Below are 7,548 nucleotides of genomic sequence, written 5' to 3'. Positions count from 1 at the left end.
GCACAATGCCCCTGGGAACACGAAGGGGGCTGGGAGAAAAGCAGGTAAAAGAGCGGTTAGGAACCAGCAGGCCAGGATCAAATCTCAGCCCTGTCCTGATTTGCAGTGGTCACGTGTCTCCCCAACCCAGAGCTCGGGGTCCTGAGCTGAAAGATGCCCACGGATAACAATTGCCCCCACCTCACCAGGTTCCCGAGGCTTCAGTGAGACAGGACTTGTCAAGGGCCTCCGTGAAGCCTAGCACATTGCAAGTGCTTGATAATTGGGAGACATTTAAAAAAAAACAATCCAAGGTTGACTAGGAAAGTGCATGGGGAAGATTTTGGGGTGAAGGAAATGTTCTCTATCTTGATTGGGGTGGTGGTCCTTTGGGTGCACGCATTTGTCAAAACTCGTGAACTCTGGGACCTCCCTGGTGGTCCAGTGTTTAAGAATCCCTCTTGCAATGCAGGGGACGCCAGTTTGATCCCTGGTCGGGGAACTAAAATCTCACGTGCCACAGGGCAACTAAATACACGCACCACAACTAGGGAGAAGCCCACACACTGCAACGAAGACGCCGCGTGCCGCAACTAAGACCCTACACAGCCAAAAAATAAATAAATAAATAAACTCATGGACTCTGCACTTAAAATGGGTGAATACTTCAATACCTCAATTAAAGTTGAATTTTTACAAAGAGAGCGATGAGATTGGGACTTGCAAGGTAAAAAGGACAGGGGTTTCATTAGAAAGAGAGAACTGCCCAGGTGGAGGCATGGAGGTGGGAAAATGCAGCCACAGGAAGAAGGGGAGGAGACAGGTCTCCCTCACTGAGCACTTCTGTGAGGGGTGGAGGAGAGCCAAGGCCAAAACTGGGAGGAGAGCGTCCTGACCCCCTCCAAGGGCTGCTGGAGACCAGGGTCCATGGAGCCCCTGCTGAGTGTTTCTGGGTGGCTGACATCAGTGACCCCCTCATTGAGCACCTACTGTACGACAAGCACTGGTTTGGGACTTCACCTAGATCAGGGCTCACCTGATCCCTTCCCAAGAACTAAAATAGTTTTTACATTTTTAAGTAGTTTTTTAAAAAAGTAAAAGAACAACATTTTGTGACATGAGAAAATTGTACAAAATTCAAATTTCGATGTCCAATAGTAAAGATTTATTGGAACATGGCCACGCCCATTTTTCCATGGGTTGTTTCACACTCCAAGGACAGAGTTGAGTAGTTGTGACAGAGACCAAATGGCCAGCAAAACCTAAAATATTTACCATCTGGCCCTTTACAAAAAAGTTTGCCTCTTAAGCCTATAAAGTAGAGGTTAAGACCGCACTGTACGAATGAGGAAGAATGAGGGTGCTACGCAGCCTTCCTCCGTTGCTGAGGTTCGGACCTGCCCCCAACTCCAGGCAGGGCTGACCCCGCCTCCTTAGCCCTGCTGGCAAACCCGACCCACCTCCGAGCACCCGGAAGAGCAGCAGTGCCCCCTGCCGGCGGTCGGAGGTTGGACGGCGCGCGCCGAGCCCCGACTCTTGGCGTCTGCCGCCACCTGGTGGCCTTCTTCGGAAGTGCAGCCAGGGGCCCAGGCGGACGAGGTCTGAGGGAAGGCGGGTCCCGTGCAGATAGATGTAGCAATGACCGAGGCCAACCGGCAAACTATTCAGGCAGAGATTGAAGCCTTCAAGCTAGTGTCCACTGAAAACGTTTCACTTCGTTCCTGCTTATTTGATGGGTGAGAATACATGTGACAGTGCCTAGCGGGATGCCTAGATGCTTAAAAACGTCAGGTGTTGACTGTGGCTGTCAGTCTCCACTTCCTGCGGGGGTGGGGGTGTGGGGGGAACAAGAGCTGCGGCCAGAGGATGATTGGAAGGGACTTGAAAGATCTTGAACTGACCCAAGTCCCCCAACCATGCATTGGGCTTTGCATGCTTCTTTCATTTTTTCTTACCTTCATTCATTATTCATTCATTCTTCCAAGAAAACTTTCTTGAGCACCAAACGAGGCAATGCCCTGATAACAAGACAGTGTCCTTGCCACGTGCATCTGACAGTCCAGTGGGAAAGGCTATTACCCGATAATTTCAGTAAGGCATGAGGAGCCATATCTAGGGGGAGCGGAGAAGCCTAAACCAGCAGAGCAGCACACAAGGCTTTGGGGAAGGCTTGAAGTGGCCCGAAGATGGGTGAGTGCATGTGCAAAGGCCCAGAGGTGAGTGTGCCCAGCAAGTTGCTGAAAGAAGTCCTGAGAGGCAGGAACACAGAGAGCAGCCGGGCAAGGACACAAGACGAGGCTGGAGGGAGAAGCGGACTGTGCCAGGCAGAGCCTCCAATGCTGGGTGAATGCACATGGTCAACGGGCAGCCCCTGCAATGTCTGGGAAGAGGCAGGGCACTTCTGCTCCTCAGGCTCACCCATTCCATGACTGGGCAGTTCTGATCGCTGGAAAGTTATTCATTCTGAGGTGAAGTAGCCAGCTGTAAGCTCCCCCTGCCTACAGACTCCTGTCCCGCTCAGGACATGCACAGGTGGAGTGGCCTCCCTGCCCCCAAGACAGCCTCTCACCCCCTCACAGCCTCACTGGCTGTTCCCTGACAGAGGCAGCCTCACAGGGCAGGTGGGAGGGCGCTCTGGAACCAGGCTCCAGGTGCAAATCCCAGCTCATCCCCTTAATGGCTGTGTAACCCTGGGCCTCTTACCTAACCTGTCTGAACCTCGATTCTCTCCTCTGTGAAAGAGGCATAACACTGCTCACCTCAGAGTGGGTGCACTTGCGAGGGATGGAGGCAGGAAGTGCTCCCCGCCCTCGGTGTGCCCCCAGGGCCCTGGGCTGACCTGTGACGTGGGTCTTAGGTGTCGGTCATCAGTGAGCGCTCCTCGTTTGCCACTTCACTCCCAGTACAGTGCTTGCCACCTGGTGGGTGCTCAATAATTTTAGCTGGATGAGTGAATAAATGAGTGAATGAATGATCACTGTGCTGATTACATGCAAACCCACAATTGCCACTCGGGACGCAGGCCAGCACAATTACAAACGGTGACTCAGCTCCCCAGCTTAACCAGCAGTACCCTCGCCCCTATCACATCCCTGGTGAAGGTGCAGAGGCCCAAAGCTCGGAAGACAAACCCACTCAGTTAAGAAGCTGGAGGAAGCTCAAGACTGAGTCCTGCGTGCTCGCGGCGCCCTCTGTTGGACAGACCCATCATTGCGCGCCGCGGGAGGGGGTGGGGGGACACGCAGTCCTTATCCCCGCCCCGCCCCCTCCTCCCCTCTATGCCCGCGAACCACTGGGGATAGTCCCGCCCCTTCCTCACACACCCCGTCGCCCAGGGAAGCCCCAGAGTGTACCTGACCCTCCGCAGACATCTTTGTCTTTCCTCTCGCCTCTCTCCTGCGCCCTCGGCAAGCACATTTCAGGCATTCCTAAATCCCCGCCATCCCACCCCCGCTCTCTCAGTTGGTCTCAATTGTCAAATGTTGGAGCGGAAAAGGACTTTAATAATAATAGTAAATTATTAAAGTCCCTCCCTGCTCCAACATCGCCCCTCTTCTGGGCCACACAGAATCCCAGAAAGGGGGAGAATGTGGTGACCGTCAGGTCATTAGTGCAACCATCATTTGCCTTCGCGAAAATCGGGGCAGGGGGACTGGGAGAGAACAGGAAGAGGAGACTTCGTGGGCATTTGCCGCGAGCTGGACTCTGTGATCGGCCCTTTCCTGGTACACAGACACTTGCCCGAGGCCGCAGTGCAGAACAAGGACCCAAACCTGCCACTCCCTCCCTGCCTGATGCTCCTTCCATCCTACCGGGATCTCTCTTGGAAAAGGGACCTTGGAAGAGGGCGGTACAGGAACCACACGCACACACTCACTATAGGCCTCCAACTGGTGTCCCCACCCCAGACCTAACGCCCCCAGCCCTAGCGAGAGGACTCTCCTCCACACACCTCGAGGGAACCGGGTAACCTTTCAGGGCTTTGGTTGCTGGGAAGGTGGTAGGAACAAGGGGGGCGGGGGGGACCGGCGGGAACCTCACCTGTTCTGAAGCCCGGTCTATGCTGCCATCTTGTGGCCTTAGCAGGAAGTGCGCCTGTTCCGCCGCTCTGCGTTCGTCCTGTAAAGTTCCAAGTTAACACTTGGGTTGAGCGAAACTGAGCAGTGTGCTCCGGCTCCCAGGGACATAGAAAGGGACAAGGCACAGCCCGTTCCTTTACAGTTCGTCTAAAGCTTCCAGTCTGGCCGGGTGGCCTCCAAGTGACATGGTCCAAAACTCAACTCAGCGCCAGATACTCACCAAAATAGAAGGTCTGCAAAAGGTTCAAAAGATGGAGAGAGACATCAGGAAAGTGATGTTGCAGCTGGGCTTTAAAGGGCAGGTAGAACTGGGGGCAAGCGAAGATGAAAGAAGACACTCCAGGTGAAGGGACCAGCCTGAGCAAAGGTACAGAGGCAGGAAAACATCGGTTCTAAGGAATCCAGTTTGTCCCAAGCCTAGGTCAGATGTAAGGCATTGAGGGCAAGATCATTTGGGAGCCTAACGGGCAAAGCTGGGTTTGTACTTAAATCCTTATGCAGTAAGGAGCCAGCAAAAGTCTCTGAGCAGGGGCACAGCTCTGTCAGGGATCTCTCCAGGAAAAAAAAGCATAGTAGCTGCAGAGGAGGGGAGTGAACAGGGCAAACAGGAGAGCAGTTTTGGGCAGCTGAGAAGGTGCTGGGCAAAGAGAACGGATGAAGAACATGCAGCGCTGATGGTGGTACTACTGAGAGTGCCGACAAGCCAGGGCCACCAGGAGAGACGAGGACTTCAGCTTGAGTTGCTCTCCGTGAAGACGTCCTTCATGCAACTAGAAATAATAAATTAATAAAAGTGGAAGCAGTAACACTCGCTCACATGTGTACAGACTACATAGTAAAGAAAGCACTTTAACTCATGCATGCCTTTGACTAGTATTTATTGAGCCCCTACTATGCACCAGGCCCTGTGCTAAATGGTTTGGGATCCATCAGTAAATGGTGGTTGATTCCAGTAGGGGAGACAGACATTAACAGCCCTAATAAATACGTAAAGTACACGGTGTTCTAGAAGGTGCTATGGGAAAAAAGGAGCAGTAATGCAGGGAAAGGAGTATGGGAGGACCAGGTGGAGGGCTGCAATTTAAAACGGGGGGAGGGGGTGCAGGGGGGAGGTCCAAGAGGGAAGGGATGTGTGTATGCATATGGCTGATTTCCTTCGTTGTGCGGCAGAAATTAACACAAAATTGTAAAGCAATTATACTCCAATTTAAAAAAAATAAAATTTAATTTTAAAAAATATAAATAAATAAAACAGGGTGGTCAAGAAAGGAGACATTTAAGCAAAACCTCGAGAGGAAGGGTAGCAGGGAATCTTAAAAAAAAAAAAAAATACAAATGAACTTTTTACCAAAACAGAAAGAGACTCACAGACATAGAAAACAAATTTATGGTTACCAAAGGGGAAGGGGGTGTGGGGGAGGAATAAATTAGGAGGTTGAAGTTAACATACACACGTCACTATATATAAAATAGATAACCAACAAGGACCTACTGTATAGCACAGGGAACTCTACTCAATATTTTGTAATAGTCTATAAGGGAAGAGAATCTGAAGAAGAATTTATTTATTTACTTATTTTACTTATTTATTTATATTTATATATAACTGAATCACTGAGCTGTACACCTGAAACTAGCACGATATTGTAAATCAGCTATACTTCAATTTTTTAAATTTTTTTAGTTTACTTTCCCCTAAGAGGCCTATATTCCCCCCGCCTTCCCTTTTTTCTATTAAGATGGTATTTAAAGCCTGAATTCTAAGCCACCTTGGAATTACTCATTTTTTTTCCTGGGTACCTCTCCCGTATGCATGAGGTATACATGTTAATAAACCTGTTTGTTTTTCTCTTGTTAATCTGTCTTTTATTACAGGAGTCTCAGCCAAGAACTTAGAAGCGTGGAGGGAAAATTATGTTTTCTTCCCCTAGAGCACTTTGGGAAAGAAAGCCATGTGAATATCTGGGGAGAAGCTTCCAGATCCCAAAGTGGGAGCATTTCTGGCATGTTCTAGACCCAGCAAGGGAGCTGGTGTGGCTGGAGTTGGGGGTGGAGGGTGGAGTAGTTGAGATGAGCTGGGAGAGGTGACGAGGGTTGATACAGGGGCCCTGTAGAACATGTGAAGACCGGCTTTTTCTTTTGAGCAGATGGCAGTCATGACGTGATTTCCATTTTAAGGAGCTTCCTCAGGCTGCCGTGTGGGGACCAGACTCCAAGGAGCTGGGGTGAAAGTTGGGGGGCTATTGCAACAATCCAAGGCATAGATGATGGTGGCTCAGTCTGGGGCAGGAACCAAGGAGTGATGAGCAGTGATCAGGCTCTGATATATTGTGCAGAGAGAGCTCAGGGTTGCCTAACCATTGGATGTGGGGTGGGAGAGAAGGGAAGAGTCAGGATGCTGTCTCCACGGGGAAGGAGCTGCCATCAGCGGAGATGGGGCGACTGTGAATGGGGCAGCTTGGGCGGGGAGGGGAGATTAGGAGCTCAGACTAGGGCTTGGTAAGTTTGGGGTGTTTATTAAACATCATAAGGCGGATATCAAGTGAATTAACTTCATTCAACCCACTTGGTAACCATGTGTGTGTGCGTTTGTGTGTGTGTGTTATTGTGGAAAGTACACGTAACATAAAATTTACCGTTTTAATCATTTTTAAGTATATCATTCAGTGGCATGAAGTAGATTCACATTGTTGTACAGCCATCATCCATCCTCCTCATCACAATCCCTCTCCAGAAACTTTTCATCATCCCAAACTGAAACTCTGTACCCATTAAAAAATAACTCCTCATTCTCCCTTCCCCCAACCCCTGGCAACCATCATTCTATTTCTATAAATTTGCCTATTCTGTGCACTTCATCTAGGTGGAATCATCCAATATTTGTCCTTTTGTATCTGGCTTTTTTCATTTAGCATAGTGTTTTCAAGGTTCATCCATGTTGTAGCATATGTCAAAATTTCATTCCTTATTAAGGCTGAATAATATTCCATTGTATAGGAATTCGTTTTGTTTATCCATTCATCCATCAATGAACATTTGAGAGGTTTTCACCTTTTGGCTATTGTGAGCAGTGCTGCTATGAACATGGGTGTACATCTGCTCATGCCTCTCTGCTGTCAATTCTTTTGGGTTTATACACAGAAGTGGAATTGTGGATCATATGTCGATTCTATGTTTAGTTTTTTTGAGGCGCTGCTATGCTGTTTCCCAACCCTGTGTGTTTTTTCCCCACTTTTACACAGGAGGGCTTGAGAATCAGACAGGGAAAGGAACTTACAGGGGGTAGCAGAGCCCTGAGCCAAGGATGCTTTTGCCCCAGAGATGTTTCTGGTTCGCTTGGCCACTGTGATTCGGAAACCTCTGCTAGAGACAGACCTGGAAATAGAAACTTGTGGGAGCTGAATTGAACCGAGGTGCAAACTTAGGAGCCATCTTCATAGAGCTGGTGGGGAACGAGTTTGCCAGTTTGCTGCAGAAGAGAGGAATGTGA

The sequence above is a fragment of the Eubalaena glacialis genome, chromosome 19 (genome assembly GCF_028564815.1).
Source record: "Eubalaena glacialis isolate mEubGla1 chromosome 19, mEubGla1.1.hap2.+ XY, whole genome shotgun sequence".
NCBI classification, from domain to species: Eukaryota; Metazoa; Chordata; class Mammalia; order Artiodactyla; family Balaenidae; genus Eubalaena; species Eubalaena glacialis.
The sequence above is the reverse complement of the archived record's forward strand: the minus strand, read 5'-3'. Positions refer to the sequence as shown.